The sequence below is a fragment of the Vombatus ursinus genome, unplaced genomic scaffold (genome assembly GCF_900497805.2).
Source record: "Vombatus ursinus unplaced genomic scaffold, bare-nosed wombat genome assembly UNPS02014774.1, whole genome shotgun sequence".
Taxonomy (NCBI): domain Eukaryota; kingdom Metazoa; phylum Chordata; class Mammalia; order Diprotodontia; family Vombatidae; genus Vombatus; species Vombatus ursinus.
This window is the reverse complement of record NW_020954552.1, coordinates 21,332,451-21,357,439: the sequence shown is the minus strand read 5'-3', so window position 1 is coordinate 21,357,439 and position 24,989 is coordinate 21,332,451. Positions and strand designations below refer to the sequence as shown.

General features: G+C 38.6%; 1 pseudogene; it reads right to left on the bottom strand.

The window, feature by feature from the left end:
• Positions 1-873: 873 nt before the first annotated feature.
• Positions 874-24,989, bottom strand: part of LOC114044636 — a 41,066-nt pseudogene continuing 16,950 nt past the window's right edge.

Genomic DNA, 24,989 nt, shown 5'->3' with positions numbered 1-24,989 from the left:
AAGTATTTCCAGGTTTTTCTGAAGTTTGCCTACTCATCATTTCATATAGCACAATAGTATTCCACTGCATTCATATACCACAACTTGTTCAGCCATTCCCCAGTTGATGGACATCCCCTCAATCTCCAATTCTTGGCCACCACAAAAAGAGCTGCTATAAATATTTTTGTACCTGTGGGTCCTTTTCCCATTTTTTTTAATCTCTTTGGGATACAGACCTAGAAGTGGTATTGCTAGGTCAAAGGGTATGCACAGTTTTATAGCCTTTTGGGCTATGAAGACATGCATTTTTTCAAATTGCTCTCCAAAATGGTTGGATCAGTTCACAGCTCCACCAGCAATGCATTGGTGTTCCAATTTTCCCACATCTTCTCCAACGTTTATCATTTTCCTGTTTTGCCATGTTAGCCAATCTGATAGGTATGATGTGGTACCTCAGAGCTGTTTTCATTTGCATTTCTCTAATCAATAGTGAATTAGAGCATTTTTATATAACTATAGATAGTTTAATTTCTCCCTCTGAAAACTACCTATTCATATCCTTTGACCATTTATCAATTGGGGAATGACTCGTATAAATTTGACTCAGTTCTCTATATATTTTAAAAATGAGGCCTTTATCAGAGACACTGGCTATAAAAATTGTTTCCCAGCCTTCTGCTTCCTTTCTAATCTTGGTTGCATTGGCTTTGCTTGTGCAAAAACTTTTTAATTCAATGTAATCAAAATCATCCATTTTGTATCTCATAATGTTCTATAACTTCTTCCCTTCACCAAATATCTGATAGGCAAACTATTCCTTGCTCTCTCTCTCTCTCTCTCTTTTTTGGTAGTGATTAGAAGCTTTATTTAACACAAATAAAAATGTGCAAAGTATTTTACTCATTTTCTTCACTCCTCAGTCTAGCATTTGGATTGGTAATTTTGATGGCTAGCTGAGCCACTCTCTCAACAATGACTTTCCGATTCTTGGAGGACACATTGTGAGCAATCTTTGCACAGTAAGATTTGTTGCACATCAGAAGCAGTTCTAGCTCTTTGACGTTGTGTACCAAAAACTTTCTGAATCCACTTGGTAACGTGTTTTGTCTTCTTATTGCTTCCATAACCAATATTGGGCATCAAGATCTGGCCCTTGAATCGTCTTTGCACCCTGTTGTCATTGCTTCTTGGTTTACACCAGTTTTTCTTGATCTTGACATGTCTGTTGAACTAGTGCCGGATGAACTTCTTGGTCCACTTCTTAACAATTTTAGGCTTTACGACAGGTCTGAGAGCAGGCAAGGCACCAGTGAAGAGATAGCGGCCCCTCCATGGGAAGTCCTTGCTCTCTTAGTATGCTTATAGTATCAGTCTTTATATCTAAATTATGTACCCATTTTGACTTTATCTCAGTATAAGGTGTGGGAATATACATTCTTTTCAAGTACACATGGTATACTCACAAAAATTTATGAGCTAACTTCCAGTTTTTAAGGGAAGATGGTGAGGATTCATTACGTTCTAGTACAGTAAGTATTGTTTTGATTCCTGGAAAAATCCTAAAATTAGAAAGGGAAGCAGTGATAACTTCAGGATCATCATGGATTCATCAAATAGCCATGTGATCATGACAGGCTAACCTCACTTTCAATTCTGACGGGGTTAATAGATGAGAAAATCTAGGTAATGCTATAGACGAAGTCTACCTGAAATTCAACAAACCGTTGGACAAAGTTTCTTATGATATTCTCATGGTCAAAGTGGAGAGATAGGTACTAGATGGGGAGCACATGATGTTTTCTGTATAATTAGGTAGATTCAGAATGAATTGAATAAATCAGTGTCAACCTGGAATGTATTCTAAAGTGGTACCAAGGAATATGTCCTGAACTGTGTTTAGTTTACTATTTTTTGATCAGTGACTTGTATGAAAGGACAGAGGAAATTCTTAACAAATTAGAGAACTATATGAATTTGGGAGAAATACAAAACATGTTGGAAGATGGAATTCAGGTCCAAATGATCCTAACAGGTTAGATCAATAGGCTAGATCTCATAAGATAAAATGACATGGGGTAACTATAAAGTCTTACAGGTTCTTAGGTTCAAAAACGTCAGCTATACAGGTATATTTTGGCTAAGGCATGGATAGGTAACAGTTAATGTGAAAAGGACTTGGGTTTAGTGGGTTGCAAGTTCAATAACTATTAGTAACGTGGTGTGGTAGCTCTCCCCCCAAGTAATACAAACTTAAGCTACACAGATTTAGATCAAAGGGGAATGGTAGTCATAGAGTATGTCACTCAAGTCATCGCATGTCTGGAGTATTAGTTTCAGTCTGAGGTACCATATTTTAAGGAAGACACTGTCAAGTTGCAGAGTGTTCATCCAGAGGGGGGTTATCAAGACAGTGAGGGGATTCAAAATGATACCATATGAGAATCAACTGAAGGGATTGGTAACTTGGAAGAGAAGTTTAGGAGAGAGAATTAAGTATAGTTATCTTAATATTTTTGAGGGACTACCATATCTAAGAGGGATTATATTTGCTTTGTTTAACTAGATTCTAGGAAAAATGGGTAGAAGTTACAGATTTCAGCTTGATATTAAGAGAAATTTCAGCATTTGCAACATCAGTAGCACCTAGGGACAATGTAGTCTAGTGACCAGAGAGCTGGCTTTGAGTGAGAGACCTTGATTCAAGCCCCACTTCTGATGCATACTGGCTATGTGACTTTGGGCAGGTCACTTGATCTCTCATTGACCCAAGCAATTCTCTAAGACCAAAAGTTGCAAAAGGTGACCAATATGCATTTATAGAGGAAGTCTTCTCACTGTGAGATTCCTGCACAAAAGAAATCACTGGACTGGACAAAAACAATAATAATAATAGCTGGCATATTTACCTATTTGTCCACCCATCTATCTATCTCTTTAAAGTTTGTGTTACATTTGTAAGAGAATGGTCATTGAAAGCTCAGGCCACCCCAGGTAATCCTTTTTCTGAGGTATGAAATAGTCCCTTGACTGAATCACCAAGGAAGCAATACAATAGGATAAAAATAAGTCAGTCCTTTAAAGTCAGTACACTGAGTTTAGGAAATAGACTTGAAGAGGAACTCAGCTTCTTAGAGAAAAAGAAGACTCATGGAGCTAGAAAATGATAAGCTTTAAGAAACAATGTGGAACTGAGAAAGAAAAAATGCAGGTCTAAGCACTCACCTCAAAGAAAGGAGCCGAGAGTAAGGAAGTGAAACTGCTTGGGACAATCAGGGATGAGGTGTATCAGGACAGATAATGTGTTAACAGAAGGGGAAAGAAACATCCTCAGAGAAAAAACAAAGGTGGATCTAACACTGAAATGTTTTGCTTAAAATTCTACTTCTGACTGGGGGCTTGGAGCTAGCAAAAAGATAAAGAAAATTGTAGATCCTTTGACATTGTTTCCTAGATTGAAGGAAAAGTATTTATACTGGGAAACCCACTTGGGCAATTAAACAGTAGAAAGCTAAGGGCAAATAGCAGCGGTTTAACAATCCTTGTCACCGACTAACCTCTCAACGCTGATACACATCAATTATTTCATTTGATACTCATAACAACTCTGCAAGGCAAGGATTGCAAGTATTACAACTTCTATTTTATATAGGAAGAAACTAACACTTAGTGAATTCGAGTGACTTACTCATGTTCACATAACTAGTAAGTGTAAAATATAGACCTTTCTTAAACCAAATCCAATACTTTCTTCACTACCCCATAAACTGAACTGCTTCAGGAGACAATTAGTTCTCCATCACAAAAAATGTCCAAGTGCAGGCTGAATAGACACTTATCAGGGCTGTTGCAGAGGAGCTTTCTGTTCAGGTATGCCTGGACTAGATGATTAAATGGACCTTCAACTCTGAAATTCTGTATATCTGTGATTCCATCCTATAAGGATGAATTATTTTTCTACGCAGTTTCAAAAGGAATTTTTTAATATTTGAAGCATCTCTTTCATCAGCATTTCTATTCTCTCCTGTCTAACTGTTTTTGTGAGTAGAAAATATTCCTCAGATATCCTGGACCAGATAAGTATAAAGCCTATGAATTATAGCCATAGAAATTGTAAGCACTTGCATCTTTGCCCACAAAGAAGAAAAACAGGGCTTATAAAATATTCTCTGTTGCAAATACAAGAGGGACTGATTGGAAATACATTTTCATTGACTTGTGGAAACTCTGAATCCTTCAAAGCCTCATGATGATGAAAGCACATTGCTGGCACCTGGGCTCAGTTTGGTACAGACAAAGATTAGGCTTGACCTGAACTACAAAGCTTTCTTTTCCCTAAGAAAATGTTTATTTTATAGTGTGGCAGAACAAAGTCATACCATCTGTCTGCCAATTCAGAATGAAGCTAAAGATAGGAATCAGAGGACTTCTAGGCATGGAAAAAAATCTTGCTAAATCCAATGATTAGTAGATTCCCTTCTTGTCACAATTTCCCAAAGCAAATTAACTTAATAAATAAATCTGGAGCTTAATAATTCTAAACAAGAGTGACTCTTACCTACTTATAAAATCACCTCTAGAAAAGCAAAGGGGTAGGGGGGGCAGGATAGCTACAGCCTAGAGTTCAAAATCATGCAATGGTTCAATGGATTGGTTGTCTGGTTACTATATGTTTAGACTGGCCTCGGCAGAAGATCATATGCATTAAAAAAGACAGAAGGTATCATCTACACTGGAAAAACAAAATGGATAGAAAACACATATTGTCCAGATTGCAGCGTATAGTATAATGGGCAGTCCCTTGAGTTAGACCATCTGTACGAAATACTCTGGACAGTCACTGAAGATGGAAACTGAACTAGGCTTAGATTTGGATTGGAGGACACTGGTCTGTGTCCCATTCGAAAAACTGTATAGTGCTTTCTGTGTTCCCAATCTTGCTCTTACTAAAAAGTCCACCATTAAAAAATACAATAAGAGTTTCCGAGAGATGTTCTAGGCCTAAAAACGAATCATGGAATACTACAATGAAAAGATACACATCAGGCGCAAACCCTTTATGGAGTGTTTACAAAAGTACATAGGATCAGAAGTCTCCAGCTGAGAGGGACCTTAGAGGCCATCAGCTGCAACTCCCTTACTTTCAGATGAGGAAATTAAGGCATTGAGAGGTTTATTAACTTTTCCAAGGTCGCATAGCTAGTAAATGTTTGAAGGAGGATTTGAACCCGAGTCTTCCTGAGTCCTAGTCCAACATCCTTTCTACTTAGCACAAGGATTGCTCAGGATGAGAAGCACAAAATGACTTTTGGTCTGTACAGGTAGAGGAAGTACCCATGCAGCCAATATTACAGGTTTGTCACGGCGTTGAAATTTGAAGCTTTCTTTGAAAGAAATGATGAAAAGGAATAGACCAAATATTAAGAGCATCATCCTTTCTCTGGATTGAATACAGTTCTTTTTATGTTTATTTTGTCCCCTAATTATATTCCTGTAAGGGGGTTCTTTAAGAATGATTTAACACAAGGCTTGCATCTGATTGTTACTCTGAGGCTTCAGCATTGACATCTAGCACTGCATCCTTAAACAGACCTGCATTTTGCTATTTGATTTTCAATCCAAGCAGAATTTTTTATTCAAGTAATATAGTGATGGACCATTAGAGAATAAACATACTTGTCCATCTAAAAGTCTTAAACCAGGGCTGGTGAACATGCATCCTTGAGGCCACATGTGGCCCTCTAGATCCTCAGATGTGGCCCTTTGACTGAATCCAAACTTCACAGAACTAATCTTTTTATTTAATAATTAATGTTATTAAATTATTATCAATTTTATTAACATCAATACATATTAAATACTTAATCCTTTTATTTAATAATTAATGTTATTAAATTATTATCAATTTTATTAACATTAATAAATATTGAATACTTAATAAGAGGATTTGTTTTGTGAAGTTTGAATTCAGTAAAAGGGCTACATCTGAGGCCCAAGAGGGCCACATGTGGCCTTGAGGACAGGACGTATGTTCCCCACTGCTGCCCAATCGCAATGTCCTTGGTGTCTGCTTTTGTTCTCATATCAAGGATTTTCCTTTCTACTCTTGTATTTATCTCCTACTTCTCTTTTAAATGAGAACAGATAAAAATTAGCTTTAGGGAAGGTGATGAAAAAAATAAGATCACATGGAAGCCAGGGGGAAGGATTGGAGACTAATCAAAAGGGTTGACATGTGGGTAGAAAGATAGAAGTCTGCTTGGAACATTTGAGTTGCTCAAATTGCACCCGAGTGGATTGCCAACTGTCAGCAGCACTGTATGGAGCAGATGAGCAGGTGCAAGAATGCGATTATGAGGGACATGATGACAGTCCTATGCCAGTCACATTTTCCTCACAAGGTGTCCTGCTCATCTGTTATACATTTAAGCATTTTTATTAGGCATTTTAGAGATTTTTAAGCTATTTAGAGCATTTAAGGTTTTGTATCTCTGAACAGATGGTAAGAATGGTGAGTGCGTGTGCAGTGGGGCATGTGTGTTGGGGGAGGTGATGGACAAGCAGTAAGGGCAAGGAGGAGAGGGTGGCATCCTCCCACGTATCAGCTCTTTCCTCCATCATCACTGTGCCACACCTATGAGCTTTCTGTCTCTAGGATATTCTCCTACTATGTGTGTGCTTCCACTGTATCTGTGGTCCCTCTTGCCATACTCAGATATTCAGAACAAGGAATCCTTGCCACCTCCTGGGGTCTGGCAAGTTTTGCACCTCTGCTTCCTGGGGACAATACAGAGAAAATAATGAATAGGACAGAAAAGTAAGTAGAAGCTGGCCTCTGGCAGTGGTAATATATTTTAGGATGTGAGGTGAAGTGCTTCTGGATAAGAAGGAACTGGGGGAGCAGAGAACCTCCAGGTACCCTAAGACACCATAGATTTATCCTGCCAAAGGTGGAATAGAGATAGGAGAGGAAGTAGACCCATGATTTCACTGGTATAGGGAATTTCCACCTAAGTAAACTCTTTCTACTAATGCAAGTCAGCATCTTCTCTGCAGAGAGTTGCCTAGAACATTGAGAAGCTAAGCTAAGCCCAGGGTCATAGCCAGTAATTGTCAGATGTGGGACTTGATCTCCACCCCCCACCCCCATAGAACTCAATACCCAATATGCACCAATAATAGATGGATCTATGAGAACTACTTTACAATGACCATGCCTGAATAGCTGAGGATGCTCCCTTGCTCTACTTAGATACCCAGTTCTTGAATCTAGAGATAAAACAACAAATATACTTGGAGACAACCTTAAAAGTAACCATATTACCCTCAGCTCAGATCCAAAGACAAGTTAAGTGGAGCCAAAGACAACAAGACTAAGATAATTTCTCAGGATCTATCTCAAAATTGGCAGACAAGTATATAATCATTCTACTTTCCTAAGCCTTTGGTGATACCAGTGCACCCATCCCTGAACTGGCCTCTGTCATCTGAGGTAGACATGGTCAGTGGCAACCCAGAGATCCCACTATGTCCAAGGGGAATACAGACACACCTCATGTGTGTCCAATTAAGCCTCAAGCCAGGCAAAGAATTAGTTTAAGTAAGGGTAGGGTGAACTCTGACCCTTAGAAGACATTACGGCCACTTGTGTAGATCATAAAGACACCAACTCCCTCTACTTCTCTCTTTCTTAAATCACTGGGTTCTATATAGTCTGTTTCAGGAGGATGATATTACTCAATCACTAGTATCTCTTTGCAGCCATGATCCTCTCAACTGCCCCATCCACTCCTGCGGGCTGAATTACCCACAGGTACATTCGTATATTGGTCCCTTGCTCCCTGGAATAGCAGCACCCTTTTGAATGCTGTTTTATTTTAATGAGAGTCTTGAGAAGGGCCACCCTCTTTCCCCTTCTGTCTACCTACCAGGAAGTAGCAATTTTCCAAGCTTCTTCTGGCCCCTCGGTTGTCTCCTTAGTAGAGTTAAGAACAAAGCTCCATGTCATGAGAGATCTGCTCTGCTTGGACGGCTCCCCACCCTCTTACTATGGTGACAATAAGGAAGGCAAGGCCACTGAACTGTGGGAAGGAGAAGGTAGCAGCTGTTGCCAGTAGCAGCACGAAGGCATCAGCTTCTCTCTAACACTGGGGCTTCCTGAAACCAGCATATAAAAGCAGAGATATATAAAGCTTCTCTACTGGTGTTTGAAGGCTGACAACACAGAGTACCCGCGCAGGACTTCTTTTCTTTGGAAGGAAAAAGAGCAAGCCAGTGTTAGGAATCTGGGATGCAGTAAAATTAAAAGTTAAAAAGAGAAATAGTCATGGTCCATTACAGGAAGACTTCCTTCCCCTCTTCTACCTTGTCAGAAAGTGCTTACAGGAAGGGAAGAAGAGGAGGGAAGAAGCATTTATTGAGCACCTATTATTTGCCAGTACTGTGCTAAGCACATTCCAAGTATTATCTCATTTATCCTCACAAGCTTAAGAGGTAGGTGCTATTAGTATTTCCATTTTACAAATGAGGAAACTGAGGCAGAGATTAAGTGACCTGTCTAGGGTCACACAACTAGTAAGCGTCTGAGGCCAAATTTGAACTTAGATCTTCATGACTCCAGGCCCAGCAATCTATCCACTCTACCAACTCATTGCCTATGGGAGGGAGCAGGTATAGTTCTGAGAGAGGGGTATATTTAGGAATGTCTGGAAGTAACCCCAAAGCTAGTGTCTATCAGTTGATGGTTTCAGAGAAGCTGTGGTTGTAGTAATAAGGAAGGCATTTGGCAGTTGTGATGAGAGTGTGTCCTGTTCATGCCTTCTGGTGGCATTAGAGTGAGGAAAAGAGGGGTCCAGAGAATGATTGCAATGTTTGAATGCTTGGGATTGACAAAAGAGTTAAAGGGTCACTAAGGACAAATGGAACCCTTGGTGGAGTATTTAGAAGGTTATGTGTTGAAACCAGCGAAATGATACTAGAGTCCATGTATGGGTGTAGGGCTGACTTACTCTCTATAGGCATCACTCTATCCCCAACTTCACAAGGAGTATATACTATCAGAGAGGGAACTGTGATAAAAACCTGGAAGATTAGAATCCATTTAATGAAAGGCATATGAATTATGGTCTTCTATACTCCCTCCTGGATTCAGTTTCAGACATATTCTCTTGGCGGGGTAGGGTAGGGGTGGAGGCAATAGGATGATACGAGGTACTGGGCATTGTGACAGCCAGCTAGGATTGGTTAAAAAAATAGCACTGTCACAGAGATTTGACATTCTTGTCTGATTTTCCCTTTCTTCACTTGTGTTGCCTTATCTTGTGTGTGTCTTCCTGGAAATCTTGTGTGCTGGATTGTGCTGCCAGTTGCCTGAGGTCTTGGGCTCAGAAAATACTGAAGGTATCTGGCAGTGTTGAATTCATGTTAGAAGTATAGCAAAAGCTTTGCTATTGAAATTCCTTCTAAATGAAGAAAATGACCCATATGTACTAAAATATTAATACAGCTCTTATTGTAGTGGCAAAGAATTGGAAACTAAATTTATGCCTGTCAATCCAGGAATGGCTGAACAATGTCATCTGTGAATGTAATGGAATACTATTATGGCCATGAGAAATGATGAAAGGGATGGGTTCAGAGAAACCTGGGAAGACTTGTATGAAATGATACAGAGTAAAGCAATTTGTACAATGATAATAACATTTTAAAGACAACAATTTTGAAATTCTTAAGAATTGTGATCAATGTAATGATCAACCATAATTCCAAAGAATGATAAGGAAGCCCTATTGAGAAGACTGATAAGGAACCTCTCCTAACAGAGCAGTGTGGATTCAAGGTGCATAACGAGACATACATTTTTTGACATTGCCAATGTGGGAATTTATTTTACTTAAGGAGATATTTGTTATAAGGGATCTGATTTGCTTCTCCCTCTCCACCCCCATTTTGGTATGGGGAGAGGAGAAATAAATGTTTGTTAATTGAAAAAATGAAATGAAAGTTTTTAAGAAATTGCTTCTGAGTCACTTTCTCTCCCTTTGGGTATGCCAGCATCAGAGGTCATGGGAGCCTGACAACCAGCTTCAACACTTGCTTGTTCAGGCCTGAGTGCTACAGCTTAGATAACAGAACATGCCTCTACATGCCCAGGAGAATAGTCAAGCTGGGGCTGAGCATTTGTACAGGAAACAGTCCATGGGAGTGAAACAGTCTTTTGTATACAGTAAGCTGTGGCTCTGGTGTTCACTTCGTTTCAGACTTCAAAAGATTTCCCTTGGGCAGAGCCACAAGCCCAAATCAGAATCATTAGTATATTTGCTACAACATTCTTGTAAATAAAAATGGAGCTCTCAAAGTGAGGGTGAGGCATTGATGAACATGAACAGAACTAATGAAAACATCAAAATGTTTGGAACTCAATGACTTTTCAAAGCTATTTGGAGGTATTGAGAGCCCTTTCTCACTTGCATTTCTGAAGCTTCTTTTCTTTTTTAAAAAATATTTTTCCAGTTACATGTAAAAACAATTTTAAACTTTTTTTTATTTTTGAGTTCCAAATTCTCTCCCTCCCGCTCCTCTGCTTTCATTGAGAAGGCAAGCAATTTGATATAGGTTGTACACATGCAGTCATGCAAAACATATTTCCATATTAGTCATATTATGAAAGAAAACACAAATTTTAAAAAATAAGAAAAATAAAGTTGTTTTTTTTTTAAAGCATGCTTTGATCTGCATTCAGACTCTATCAGATCCTTTTCAGGAGGCAGGTAGCATTTTTCATTGTTGAGTCCTTCCCAATTGCCTTGGATCTTTGATTATTGAGAATAGCTAAGTCATTCACAGTTGACTGTCGTGTAATACTGCTGCTATTATGTACAATGTTCTCCTGGTTCTGCTCACTTCACTTTGCATCAGTTCATGTAAGTCTTTCCACGTTTTTTTTTTTTTTAAATCACCCTGCTTGTCATTTCTTATAACATAGTAATATCCCATCACAATCATATACCACAACTTGTTCAGCCATTCCCCAATTGATGCACATCTCTCAATTTCCAATTCTTAGCCACCACAAAAAAGAGCTGCTTTAAATATTTTTGTAAATAAAGGTACTTTTCCTTTTTTTCTTTTTTAATCTCTTCAGGATACAGACCTAGTAGTGGTGTAGCTGGGCCAAAGGGTATGCAGAGTTTTATAGCCTTTTGGTTATAGTTCCAAATTGCTCTCTATAATGATTGAATTGGTTCACAATTCCACTAACAATGCATTAGTGTCCCAGTTTTCCCACATCTCCTCCAACATTTGTCATTTTCTTTTTCTATCATGTTAGTCTATCTGATAAATGTGGGAAAAATACCTCAGAGCTGTTTTAATTCGCATTTCTTTAATCAGTAGTGATTTGGAGCATTTTTTCATATGGTTATAGATAGCTTTGATTTCTTTTTCTGAAAACTGCCTGTTCATATTCTTTGACTTATATTTTTATAAATGCCTGTTCATATTCTTTGACTTGTATTCTTATAAATTTGACTTAATTTCCTATCGTATTTGAGAAATGAGGCCTTTATCAGAGAAACTTGCTATAAAAATTTTTCCTCAGTTTCCTGCTTTCCTTCTAACCTGGGCTTCATTGCTTTTGTTTGGCAAAATTTTTTAATTTAATGTAATTTGAATGCTATACCATGTAGTACATGTATCCTTAGTACTGATATTACTTCATTGTCTATGGTACCTTTTTAGCAAAATGTAGTTTCCCTGCTTATCTCTTTTTTAGATCTATTTTTGCTTTGCTTTGTCTGAGATCATGATTGCTACCCTTGCTTTTTTTCACTTCAGCTAAAGCATGATGGATTTTCTTTTAGCTCTTTACCTTTACTTTGTATGTGTCTTTTTACTTCAAGTATGTTTCGTGTAAACAATATATAGTAGGATTTTGGTTTTTAATCTACTCTGCTATCTGCTTCCATTTTGATGGATAAGTTCATTCCATCCACATGCACAGTTATAATTATTGTGTATTTTTCTGTGCTCTGCTCTGTGAGGAAACAGGGACAACTAGATAGAACAGTGGATAGAGCACCAGGCCTGGAGTCAAGAAGACTCATCTTCTTAGGTTCAAATCCAGCTTCAGACACTTATTAGCTGTTTGACCCTGGGCAAGCCACTTACTTGTTTGTCTCAGTTTTCTCATCAGTAAAATGAACTGAAGAAGGAAATGGCAAACCACTCCAGTATCTTTGCCAAGAAAACCCCAAATGAGGTCACGAAGAGTTGGACATGACTGAAAAATGATTCAACAACAAACAGAGGTTCAAAAAGGTTAAGTAATTTGCTCAAGGTCACACAGGCACTATGTAACAAAACCAGAATCCAAAACCTGGTTCTCTGTTTCCAAATCAGTATTCTTTTCATTATACTACACAGTACCTAAACAACTGACTGTGATGTGAAAATATTGAGTGAGCCTGGGCCTCTGCTGGGAAGTCTACAAGGTGCCCTTAGTGCATGCTTATAAAAATCAGGTAGCTGTCAAATGATAGTCACCTATTATATGAGGACGATTGGTTCAAACAAACAAAAATGATCATAATTGAAGAGTGAAGTGTAAAAAGAATCCTGAGTAGTAAATTTACTAACATATTTTTAGCGCTAATAAACATTAACCATTAGTCTTTTTAATTTTATTTTTAATTAAAATTTATTTTCCTAATTCCACTAACTTTACTCTGTATCAGTTCATAGAGGTCTTCTTACTTTGCTCTGAAATTGTCCATTGATTCTTATGGCACTTTAATATTATGTTACATTCATGTAATATAATCTGTTTAACTAATCATCAAGAGAAGAGTTGCCCCCATTTTTTTTTTTTAATTTTTGGTTACTATGAAAAAAGCATGAGAGGAGCAGCTAGGTGGTTCAGTGGATACAGCTCTGGCCTTGGAGTCGGGAGGACCTAAGTTCAAATCCAGGCTCAGACACTTGACACTTACTAGCTGTGTGACCCTGGGCAAGTCACTTAACCCTGATTGCCTAAAAAAAAAAAGGAAAGAAAAAAGAAAAAAACATGGGGCAACTATGTGGTACAGTGGACAGAGCATTAGGCCTGGAGTCAGAAAGACCTGAGTTCAAAACCAGCCTAAGAGACTTACTAACCGCATGACCCTAAGCAAGTCACTTAACTCTGTTTACCTCATTTTCCTCACTTATAAAATGAGCTGGAGAAGGAAATGGCAAACCACTCCAATATCTTTGCCAAGGAAACCCTAAATGGGGTCAAAAAGAGTTCAACATGACTGAAAATTACTAAACATCAACAGCAAAATAAAAAGAGGTGCTAATTTTTTTTTGTACATGTGGCTCTTTTTCTTTTTTTTTTTGATCTCTTTGGAATATAGGGCTTGAAGTGGTATAGCTGGGTCAAAGGGTATGCATAGTAATATGGCTTTCTGACCATAGTATCAAATTGCTTTCCAGAATGATTGGTACAATCCACAACTCCACCAATGATGTACCAGTGTACCTGTTTTCCTGAAGGTACTCCAACATTTGTCATTTTCCTCTGTTGTCATTTGTCGGTCTAATGGGTGTGATATAAAACATCAAAGTTGTTTTAAATTGCATTTCTCTAATTATTAGTATTTTCAAGCATTTTTATATGGTTTTTGATGGCTTAGAATTCTTCCTTTGAAAACTACTTGTTCTTACCCTTTGACTGTTTATCTATAGGGAGTGACTTGATTTTATAAATCTGAATCAGTTCCTAATATAGCTTGAAAATAAAACCTTTATTGAAGAAATTTTCTGCAAAGATTTCCCCCTTTATCCATTTTCCTTCTAATTTAACTACATTAGATTTCTTTATACAAAACCTTTTTTTATTTTTATGAAATCGAAATTATCATTTTCTGTGATCCTCTCTAACACCTTCAGTCAGAAACTCTTCCCCTATCCATAGATTTGAAAAGTTAATTCTTCCTTGTTCCTCTCATTTATTTATGATGAGACCTTTTCTATCTAGGCCACATATCCATTTGGAGCTTATCTCAGTATATGCAATTAAGTGTTTTAAACCATCGGTCTGCATGTGGCATAGGGATAGGGATTCGGCCTGTGATTGCTGGGATAGGGAATTCCAGGTGAGGAAACTTCCTCTGCTGATAGGCCTTGTCTGCAATTTAGAATCTTAGAACAGGAGTTCTTTTTTAAAAATTTTTTTTATTTATTTTATTCTGAACTTAAGAAATAAAACGAGCATTCCCATAACACAGTAGAATAGAAAAAAAGATGATTGCACATAAAACTGAAAATCATTTATGTACAACTTGCTATTCCTTTTTTTAATATATACTAAAGTCATCATGTAACTTTCCTTTTTTTCTCCTTTTTTCTTCCCTTCCCTCCCCCTCCGCACCTTAGAGATGGCTACCATTAAACACAAATATGTATAAATACATAAAACCATTCTGTACTTCTATTTATCAGTTCCTTCTCTGGATGCATCTTCCTTCATATGTCCTTTGTAGTTAATTTGGGTATTTATAATAGTAAAAATGACTTAGTCAGTCAAAGTCATTCTTAAAACAATATTGCTATTACTGTATACAATGTTCTCTTGGTTCTGCTCATTTTACTCTTCATCATTTCATGCAAGGCTATCATTGATCTTATCATTTCTTATAGCATAGTAGTATTCCATCACAATCATATACCACAACTTGTTCAGCCATTCCCCAATTGATTGGCATCCCTGTAATTTCCAGTTCTTTGCCACCACAAAGAGAGCTGCTATAAATATTTTAAAACATTTAGGTCTTTTCTTTTTTCCCTAATCATCTTTGGAAATAGATCTACTAGTGGTATTGTTGGGTCAAAGGGTATAGGCAGTTTAATAACTCTTTGGGCATAATTCCAGATTGTTCTCTGTAACGGTTGGATCAATTCAGAGGTTCTTAACCTTTTTTAATTTTTATTTTTTGACATGGACCCCTTTGGCAGCCTGGTTAAAGCTGTGCTTCTCTTCTAATATTTGTAAATGCATAGGATAAAATATATAGGATTAGAAAGGAAAAATGCAGTTTGCAAAATATTTTCAAAAACCAAAAACAAGTTTAGGGACTCAAAAAAACAAGTTGAGAACCTGAAGTGTTTCCAATTTTTCTCCACCTTTTTAATTCCCTGCTTGGGCCTCACTCCCTTCTCTTTCCAGCTTAGACAATAATTCAGCAATTCAATCATATACATTTAGCTATCCTTCAATCCTTTGCACTCTTGTCCTATCTCTTTGCCAAGTTCCAACTGTGGGTTGGAACAGAAAAGAAAGACCTTCATAAGCTGCCTTTTCATTCATTCAAATTCTTTATCACTCATTTGCAGCATTTCTTCTCTTCAACATGTAGGGAAGGGTAGAGAGACCTGCTTGTGGTGAAGGCTGTCATTGTGTAACTAGAAGGGAGGTAGAATAGACATCTCTAACGTCTTCTCCCCCCACCCTTCTCCAAGGGAGATTTTATTTCCTGCTATGAAATTAGAAACACTCTGCTGTCTTCAGAGAGAGAGGTTCCAGGCTAGAATTATATCTCTCTGCTCTCCTAAATGTTATTAATCTAGGGGAAGTGACTGGTTTCGATCTAACTTCTGATTGCTTTGTCATCATTATTGGGGGTAGGAAAGACCCTAAGTTTCATGTCCAAGGTTTGACCCCTTCCCCATCAAATTCCAGTTCCACAATCAACACTCATAACAAATAGCCAAGAAACCCATTTATCCAAATTATAGCGAAAAAGAAGTCAGAGAAAGTATACATGGGAGAATGTATAGTAGATGATACAGAGTGAAGGAGCTCTCCCATTGGGAGAGAGGTAACTCTGTTCAACCAAGAGAAAGAGTCCTGGATCTCACCCAAAGGAAAACTCCCCCAAATCTCTATGGTAGCAACCTGGGGATAGGGACACAATGGAGGCTGCCTGTTCCTCATATCTTCCCAGAGTATTTTTCTTCAGCAACTTGAAGTGAGGTGGCCTCTTCCATCTTCTCTCTCAAAAGTGGAAGCCAGAAGCGCCTGAGGTGACTTGATATTTGACAAGTGCTAAAAAAAAAAAAAGGACTCAAAGCTTCAAGAGTTCCTGAAAGAGACTGGCCTTGAAGAGTCCCAAAGAGGACTTCTGAAAATGGAGCTCTCCTATTCTCACCAACTCCATCCTGCTCCTCATATAGGGCAGGGTGTTCATCTCCACCAAGAAGGAGAGAGTCCCATACCAATGGGCTTTGGGACAGGGATCCCAAATTCTGTATTACTTCTTAACAGAATTTCTTCTGTACCTATGCTGGAAGAGGAGCAAAAGTTGAAGCTTTGGGCAGCTAAGTGGTGAAGTGAATAGAACTCTGGCCTTGGAGTCAGGAGGACCTGAGTTCAAATCCAGTCTCAGACACTTAACACTTACTAGCTGTGTGACCCTGGGCAAGTCACTTAATCCCAATCACCTCACCAAAAAGAAAAAAAAAAGTTGGAGCTAAAGACATGGTAGAGAAGGTCCAGAAGTATAGATTGTCAGGATGGCCAAGCATATAGATTGCAGAAGATTGAAGACAGGGCTGGCCTGGGCCCTTCAAATAGAAGTTCTGGGAGGAACCCACCAATCAGCAAAGGATCTTCAACGACCCAAGATCTTTCCAGAAGTATATTGTTCATTCCAGTGTTGACACACTGAGGCAAAGTCTGTAGCTTCCACCCCCAGGCAAGATGCTCTTCTGTGTTCAGTGAGGCAGGAACTCTCTTACCCTTCAAGTTGTCCCAGCCTGTGACTAGAGCACAAGGTCAGCTATCACCAGGTGTGTCCTACTCCAAAGAAGGCAGCATGAGGGTAATTAAGACTGTCCATCGGATGGGAGGCTCTGCTTTCCCACTATTTGATGTAGCAAAGTTACAGGTGAAAGAATTATCTTTTTAATTCAAAAATGGTTCTTGTCTTCGACGACTTAATTGTGTTTGCAGAGAAGTTCTAGATCCTTTCTCTTGCGAAGATATTAGTTGAAGGGCCTAGAATCTTGGATCGACCAGGATGTTTGATGTATTAAAGCCATGAAGGGGAGGGGAAGCTGTATCACTACAGATTGTAGCAACAAGAGTCCATTCGTTCTTTAGTTGTTTGAGGTAAATACATTCCCCCTGCTCTTTAACAATTGGGTTCTCATATTCTGCCACTGAAATTGATGTTTGAGGGGCATAGGTCTTAGCCTTTTCTTTTTCTTTTTTTTTAATTTATGGAATAAAACAGGCATTTCTATAGCATAGTATAACAAAAAAAGATGATTGTGCATAAAACTGCAAGTCTACTCTGTACAATTTGCTATTCCTTTTAAATATATAATAAAGTGATCATGTAAGTTTCTTTTTTTTTCTTCCTCCCCTGCCCTAGAGATGGCTATCATTAGAAACAAATAAATGTGTATATCATACACACACACACACACACACACACAAACACACACATACATATGGATTTCAAAGTTTCTGTAAATAACAGAAAAGCATTCATCAACTGATTGGGTTCAAAAACACCGAGTCATGAAAGAACAGGAATATCACTGATTTTGGAGTCAGAGACCTGGTTTCAGATCCTGCCTCTGCCACTGCCTATGTGACCTTGTGACCAAGTCACCTCCCTTATTTGTGACTCAGTGTCCTCATCTGCAAAATGAGAGGGTTGTATGATATGGCCATTGAGGTACTTTCTAGTTCTAAAAAAATAGCTAGCATTTATACAGTACAGTGTTTAAGGTTTGTAAATTGTTTTACATATATTATCTTACTTGACCTTCATAACTATCCTGGGGAGGTAGGTGCTATTATTATCCCCATTTTACAGATGAGGAAATTGAAGGTAGAAGAGGTCAAATGACTTGCCCAGGGTCATCCCGCTAATAAATATCTGAAGCAGGATGTGAACTCAGGTCTTATCTGTCACCAAGACTGTTTCTCTGTCCTCTTGACATCTAGCTACTATTTAGAACTATGTGCCTATGATCTGTTTTATTGTTTTGGAATAGAGTTTTAGCCTTTTTTTTCCTATTCTTGGATTGCTCTGCCCTTTTTAGGCACTGGATTTCTTGTTTATTTGTGTTTGAGATGAGCAGTAGCTTTAGTGTAAAGTTGATAATGTCCCTTTAACTTAATAAAAAACAAACAAACAAAAAACTCAAGTCTTCTCCCATGGCTTTGAAGTTGTCCAGACCCAGAAACCAGGCAACAGTTACCTGAAAACGAGGCCCATCCCAGTTCCCTCACCTGGAGGCCTTCTATGGAAAGCCTGGCTGTGCTCACTGCACACATGTTGGGGAACAGTTTATGGAAGCACAAGAGGAAGTCACAAAGAGGATTTCAGAATTGTTGACTACACCCTCCCCTCTACCCCATCACATACACATAACATGTTCACTTCCAATAACCAAAGACTTTTTCTTCCCTCTTGGCTAAGCTTCAACCCAAGACTTCTGTGAGAAGTTTGAACAAATGAAAGAGAAGCTAGTGGCCAAATCAATGAAGCAAGACAGCCTTCAGGTGGCAAGTTGGCCTGCTGCCTGACTCCAATCGCTGAACCTGGTAGAGCTGACCCTGTACCAGCTGCCAGGCTGTTCCTGGAAGTGGTGAAACCAGCAAAAGCAACATTCCACCCTGGGGGGCAGGATCTTCCCTTCAGTCTGAAGCACAGCTCCCCCAGTGGTTCCCATTCATTGCCAGAGTGTGAATTATGCTTGCTTATATGTGCACATGCACACAGTTTACAGCTACATGCCATACACCAAACACACACAGTGTATACTGCCAGGCTCTGCAACAGGAACCTACTAGACATGAGACTCCACCATCTAACCTTGTGAATCTACATAAAAATTCAGGGGAGGGAGGAAAGAAAGAGAACTCTAGGTAGCATATTACTCTCTTTTTCCTTCTGTCAAGAAGGGAGTATTTTTTTTGCTAAATATCAATATGATACAATAACCCCTTATTTATTCAGAGATCATTTATCTAGCAACTTCAATACCCTAAAATAGTCAAGAATTGGGTAGTCAGGGGGAAAATGCCTTTGAAAAGCTAATATAGATGTCACATGAAGTTTTAAGATTCTTGAAATTGCACTAAGACTTTTGGGAGACCCTCTACATTTCACTTGTAGGAATATTTCTTAGGTTCTCATTCAGAGCTTATTTACTCTAATTTTACATGCACTCCTACCTAATAAGCTTGGATAGCAAGTTTTCCTTCCAGTCTACGGTGGATTAGAAGCAGCAAATCAGAAAGGGGGATGGATGCTTTTAGAGGCAGACATTATCGTGATGACAGCGACAATAGCAACTAGTATTTATATAGTGCTTCAAAGGTGGTAGAGTGCTTTAATATATCATATCATTTGATCCTCATGACAATCTGCAAAGCATCCACTCAATTTCTCACTAAAGCTACTTCCCGTTTCAAAGACACACACACACAAGTACGCACAAAAAACCCTTGGCTAAAGCGCATGACCTAAGAACTAAAATTCTCTTAGTTGTAGAGGTATAAGATGTTTTACAGATGAGGAAAGTGAGGCCAAATGACTTGTCCCAGGACACACAGCTAGTAAGTATCTGAGACAGGATTTGAACTTAGGTTTTCCTGACTCCAGGTCTAGAGCTCTGTGCCACCAGATGCCTAAAGGCAGGAAAAGTAAACATTTGACATGACAATAAAGGAAGAGAAAAATATTTTTATGAATAGACATGTTACCACATCAAGGATCTGTAATTTTGTCTTTGTGGACAAATCTTAACCCACTTTTTACTTCTGGTCTTAAGAGTTTCCTCAGGATCATGGGATTTACATGACTTGTTCAAGGTCACATAGCCAATAAAAACCAGAGGCAGGATTTGAATCCTGGATTCAGGTCCAGCACTCTATTCGTTACACCATTCTACCCCCCTACAAACATGGGAGCAGACATAAGAACTCAGAGAATGCAGCATGAGGGCCATTTGGTAGAGGGGACAAGCAGCTATATGGGCCTTAATAGCCTCAGAGTACTTAACTGGACTGCACAACATGACAACAGACCCTCCATAGAAACCCTTCTTCAATGCTTCATTGTATCATGCCAGCAACTCTGGGTCATCTAAAGCTGTGCCAGTGGAGCCCAAGTTACGGCAGATTCTGCCACACTGGGAAAGTCTCCAGCACCGTGTGAGCAGCTGGCTCCACCTACTCTCCAAGGACCAGCTCAGCCCAGAATGGAGAAGCTCATCACTAGGATGTGATGGAATTCCATATCCATGGCCATATCTGAAAGAAATAAATTTTTTCAATGGTCTTTAGTCTTACACAGCCCTGGGGCAAGCTACAGCATGACATGTCTAGAGGAGAGAGAACAACTCTGTGATACAGATGGAATTTCAAAGGGGAAGATCTTGAGTTACGGCACAGGCAGAATTACAGTTGAATGGAAACTAGGAAATACTACTGGCCACTGGCCCTGCCAAGTAGGTAGCTAGGTAGCTAGAGCACAACAATTTCTTTGTTTCAAGACTATGAAAAGGTTTTGCCCAGGTGATATTGGACATGCTAGTCCTAAACCCAGACATATAAAGTATCCAGCATGGGAAGCTCTTGGACTACTTAGACATGGCTGGTTCCTCATCCACCGTCTCAACCAGCCACTATTTTGAATTTAGCTTTGTGGAGACAGAAGGGGGTGGAGGCAATGGAAAGACCCAATACTTACCAAGACTATCACCACTTATCTTTGCTCTGTATTTGATAACTGTATCCTAACAAGCTAAGAAAGCTCATATATATATATATATATATATACACACATACACACACATATATATACATATATGTATACATATATGTATATGTATATATACACACACATTTATATATTATATATATACATACACACATAAATATACATGTACATATATAGTCTTACTTGTATTAGGTCCATCATTTATTCTACTCTGATACCTGGTGTTACAATAGCTCCCTACAGTGATCCCCTTTCTGATTACTCAGAAAGTTACTAACTTACTTACTTTCTGCCTAGTCACAGTGATATTGGTACAGAGGTAGAAAAAGGAAGGCAGAGGTTTCTAAGAATCTTGTGGTTTTTAAAATAGTTATAAATGTTTAAATTTTGGTCCTCTCAATGTGAAATCACTGTCTAACCACTTAAGAAGTCAACATGCTGAGCCATATAAATACTGACACCCACGCTATTAATTATTAGGCAACTAGGTGGATAATAGATAGAGGGTTGGATTTGGAGTTAGGAAGACAAGTTTGGTGGGCAGCTAGATGGTGACATAGTGCATAGGGTGCTGGGCCTGGAGTCAGGAGTCTTCCTGAGTTCAAATCCAGCCTCAGATATTTACTAGCTGTGTGACCCTGGGCTAGTCATTTAAGCCTGTTTCCCTCAGTTTCCACATCTGTAAAACAAACTGGAGAAGGAAATGGCAAACCACTCCATTATCTTCCCCCCACCAAAAAAAAAAACCCAAGTGGGGTTATGAAGAGTCAGACACAACACAAACAGCAGAACAACAGCAATTGAAAAGCTTGAATCAATCCTATTTCAGACACTTCCTATATGTGATCCTGGGCAAGTCACTTAACCTCTCTCACTCTCAGTTTCTTCGTCTATAAAATGGAGATAATGGTAGCATTTACCTCCCCAGAGTACTGAGAAGATCAAATGAGATAAATGTTTTGCAAAGTGCTATATAAACATTGGCTCTTATTATTGTTAAGCTGGAAGAGATAAGAAAGTAAAAGCTGAGGCAAAGATGGCCCACAGTTTCTTCTTGGAGACAAAAATGAAAACGTCAGCAGAGCTTTTACATCATATGCCCATTTCACGGATCATGATCATTTTATGGCATGCAGCCATCTTGCCTTGTAGGACTCATGAATTTCATGACTATAAGCAAAAAGGTCACAATGAAGACAGTTATTACTTAAATAGCAACATCTGCTGCAGAAGATGAAGAGGTAGGAAAGTGCTATTTAGAATTCAGCAAGAAACTGTGAATTAAGTTAACAAATACTTTGATACTCCATGACTTTGATGAAAAGGTTGACGTAGAATAAGAGAGCACCCCCCTCCACCAAAATGGAAAATATAGTTCATTGTGACCTTTAGTTCATTGTGATGTCTACCCCAAGCATGTGAAGACTTCCCCTGGTAGAATGGGCAGATGAGAACAATTTGTTCCAATGGCCATGTAAAGGTGACTGAAGCGGGGGCTGTGGAGAGCTTAGAGCTTTGTTAGACATGCATGCATACAGAGTGTTTCAAAAGTTTTAGTGCAGTTTTAACCGTATTGAACTGCTCTAAAATTTTTGGGACACCCTGTGTGTACAAATATAAATATAAATATCACAAGGAAAAGACATTGACACCAACAATCTCTATTTCCTAGGGAAGTCTAACCAATTTAAAGCAATTTACACAACGAGGATCAACAAAGAGCCTTGAAACGACCTCATCCAATAGATACTTGATTCTCCTCTTTGTCAAATGGAGAGAAATGGTACCCAATAACAAAACTGATTTAAAATATAAACTCACTTTTAAAATTTTAAAGAGCAAGAGAGTAGATTATAGATAGTATCCCCTTATAAAAAAGAAAAAATTGGTAGGTGAAAAGAGTGTTTGTAGAAAGTTTGGCAGATCATCCCATGACCATTTAAAGTTGAAACTGGAATGAGAATAAAAATAGATGCAAAAAATGGAAATGTCAGCTTTCCATTATAAACTTTTTCTCTATTAATGACATTGGAACCATTACTTTTGGACTCTAGTCTTTGATGTACTAAATGAAAAAATGTAAAAAACCCTAAACTAAAGACAGGAAAAACAGATGGACTGCATCTATCTCTTCTCTACAAGGAAGTGCTAATTGCTCTTTTGTGTGTCAAGCCCAGAGCTTCAATGATATTTCAGTTCTTTTATGAATCAGACCCGTAACTGTACCCAGTCAAGAGAATGAGAGCATGAAGACCAATCAGGCCTTTCAACTGTTTTGCTTGCACTACAGTGACAATTCCCTCAAACCCTAACTATTTTTAGGTGAGGATCAATAAATTCCTTTCAACTTGGAGAAAATATGTGCCAGAAATCAAACCGTTTTAAGTACATTGAGAAATCAGTTCTTAAGATAACTTAAAGAAGAGATAACACTGAATAAATGAGAAAAATCATATATGGTTAACTACTGAAAATCATCAGTGGAGAGGATGTGAACTAGCAACCCGTATGCCTACGTGCTCACCTCTTTAAAATCTTTATGAAGTTGATTTACACACCTATCCAGGGTAGCCTTGATAAAAACATAAGAAGAGAACAAGAAAGTCTCATGTTCTTTATGTCTTTGTTCTTTCTCTAACTTTGGGCAATTCTAGCTATCTAGGCTTTAGTAGTTCTACCTGTAACTAGAAATACTTTATTGTGAAGTTTCTTCAGTTATGGCTGTATATGTAAATACAAGATATAACCTTGAATTCCCATCATTAATATTAAAGACTAAGTCAATATTTGATGTGAAATGCCTTCAGTGAATATGCCCTTTGTACATGCTTTATGTCTGCAAACTCATTCAATTATTTAATTACCCAATTACCTGCCATCACTTACAAAACAGGGATTAGATTAATAATACTATGGAGTTTATTTCAAACCAACCCATACGTTTAACAAGGTTGACATAGTTTCAGTCTAACCTTGAGCACAGTATTTAAGCTAGTTTTCTGCACCTGGCTTTTAATAAGTTGGTACTATTTCTGTTTTTTCTTCCTTTTTTTTACATTTATTTTTATCATTTGCTGCATTTTCCCAAGCTTTTATCTGCTTTTGCCCCACCCTACCACCCAGGAATCTTTGCTCCATAGTAAACCAAGTAGCTTAACTAAGGATTGTGCCTAAAACACAGTTACACGTACCAGACGCACAAAGACAGAGATAATCTCAAGTCAAAAGGAGGTAGTAGAGCACCCATAGAAACCAGAGACCACAACTACTAACTTTGTGCACAACTGTTCAATTCACCCCTCTGCAGTTGCCATAGTAGCCATTCTATCTGGAGTATTGGTTGGCACCTAGAAGGACCCAGTTTCTCTGGCATTTGAGAGGAGGGTGAGGAGAATGCACTAATAGGGAGGCTGGGTAGTATGAAATTGCTTTCCTTTGTGTTCGACATATTGGACCAACCTTTTGGGCATTTTAAAGATTACCTTTTGTTAACTAGAGAATGATAAAGGCAAGCTTTAGAGGGGAGCGAGGAGAGTGAGTGGACCCAGGAGGTACAGCGAGCGAGTGGGGCTAAGAGAACAGCTGAAACGTGGTGGACTCAGCATCCTTTTGTTTGGTACCATCTGTGTGTTGTGGTTTTGGGAGGCGAGCCAAAGGAAGGAACTGTTACCTGTATTGTGCAGCTCTAAGCTTCGGAGCAGGGAGCCCCTTCTGAAGCTGACACAAAGGCCTCACAGGGAATGACAGGCTCATAATAGCCTGGCAAAGAAAGCACTTGAACATTTGGCTTTTTGAATATTGAGTAAAAATTCCTAAAATAAATTATGAAAATTACTCAAGTGAAGGAACATCTGAATCCCATCTCAAGCCTAGGGCCATTAATTTGTAATGCGGAGTATGATAATAGCTGTATAAATGTTGGAGATTATCGAAATACTGGTGAAAGTTTGTCAGCCTGCTAATGATGGTACTACTAAGTATTATTTTTAAACAGCACCAAATGCCTGGAACTCCCAGCTGTCTTAGGAAATGGAAAACAAGCAAACCACATGTATAAAATTAAAGCTAACCCAGCCTGACTCAGTACCTGGACAATGGCAGGATTCAAACAACACACACACACACACACACACACACACACACACACACACACACACATGATTGGAGGAAAATCTGAATTAGAAAACGTTCTCTTTGGCATATCTCTATCTTGTTCAGTTGTTTTTGGTT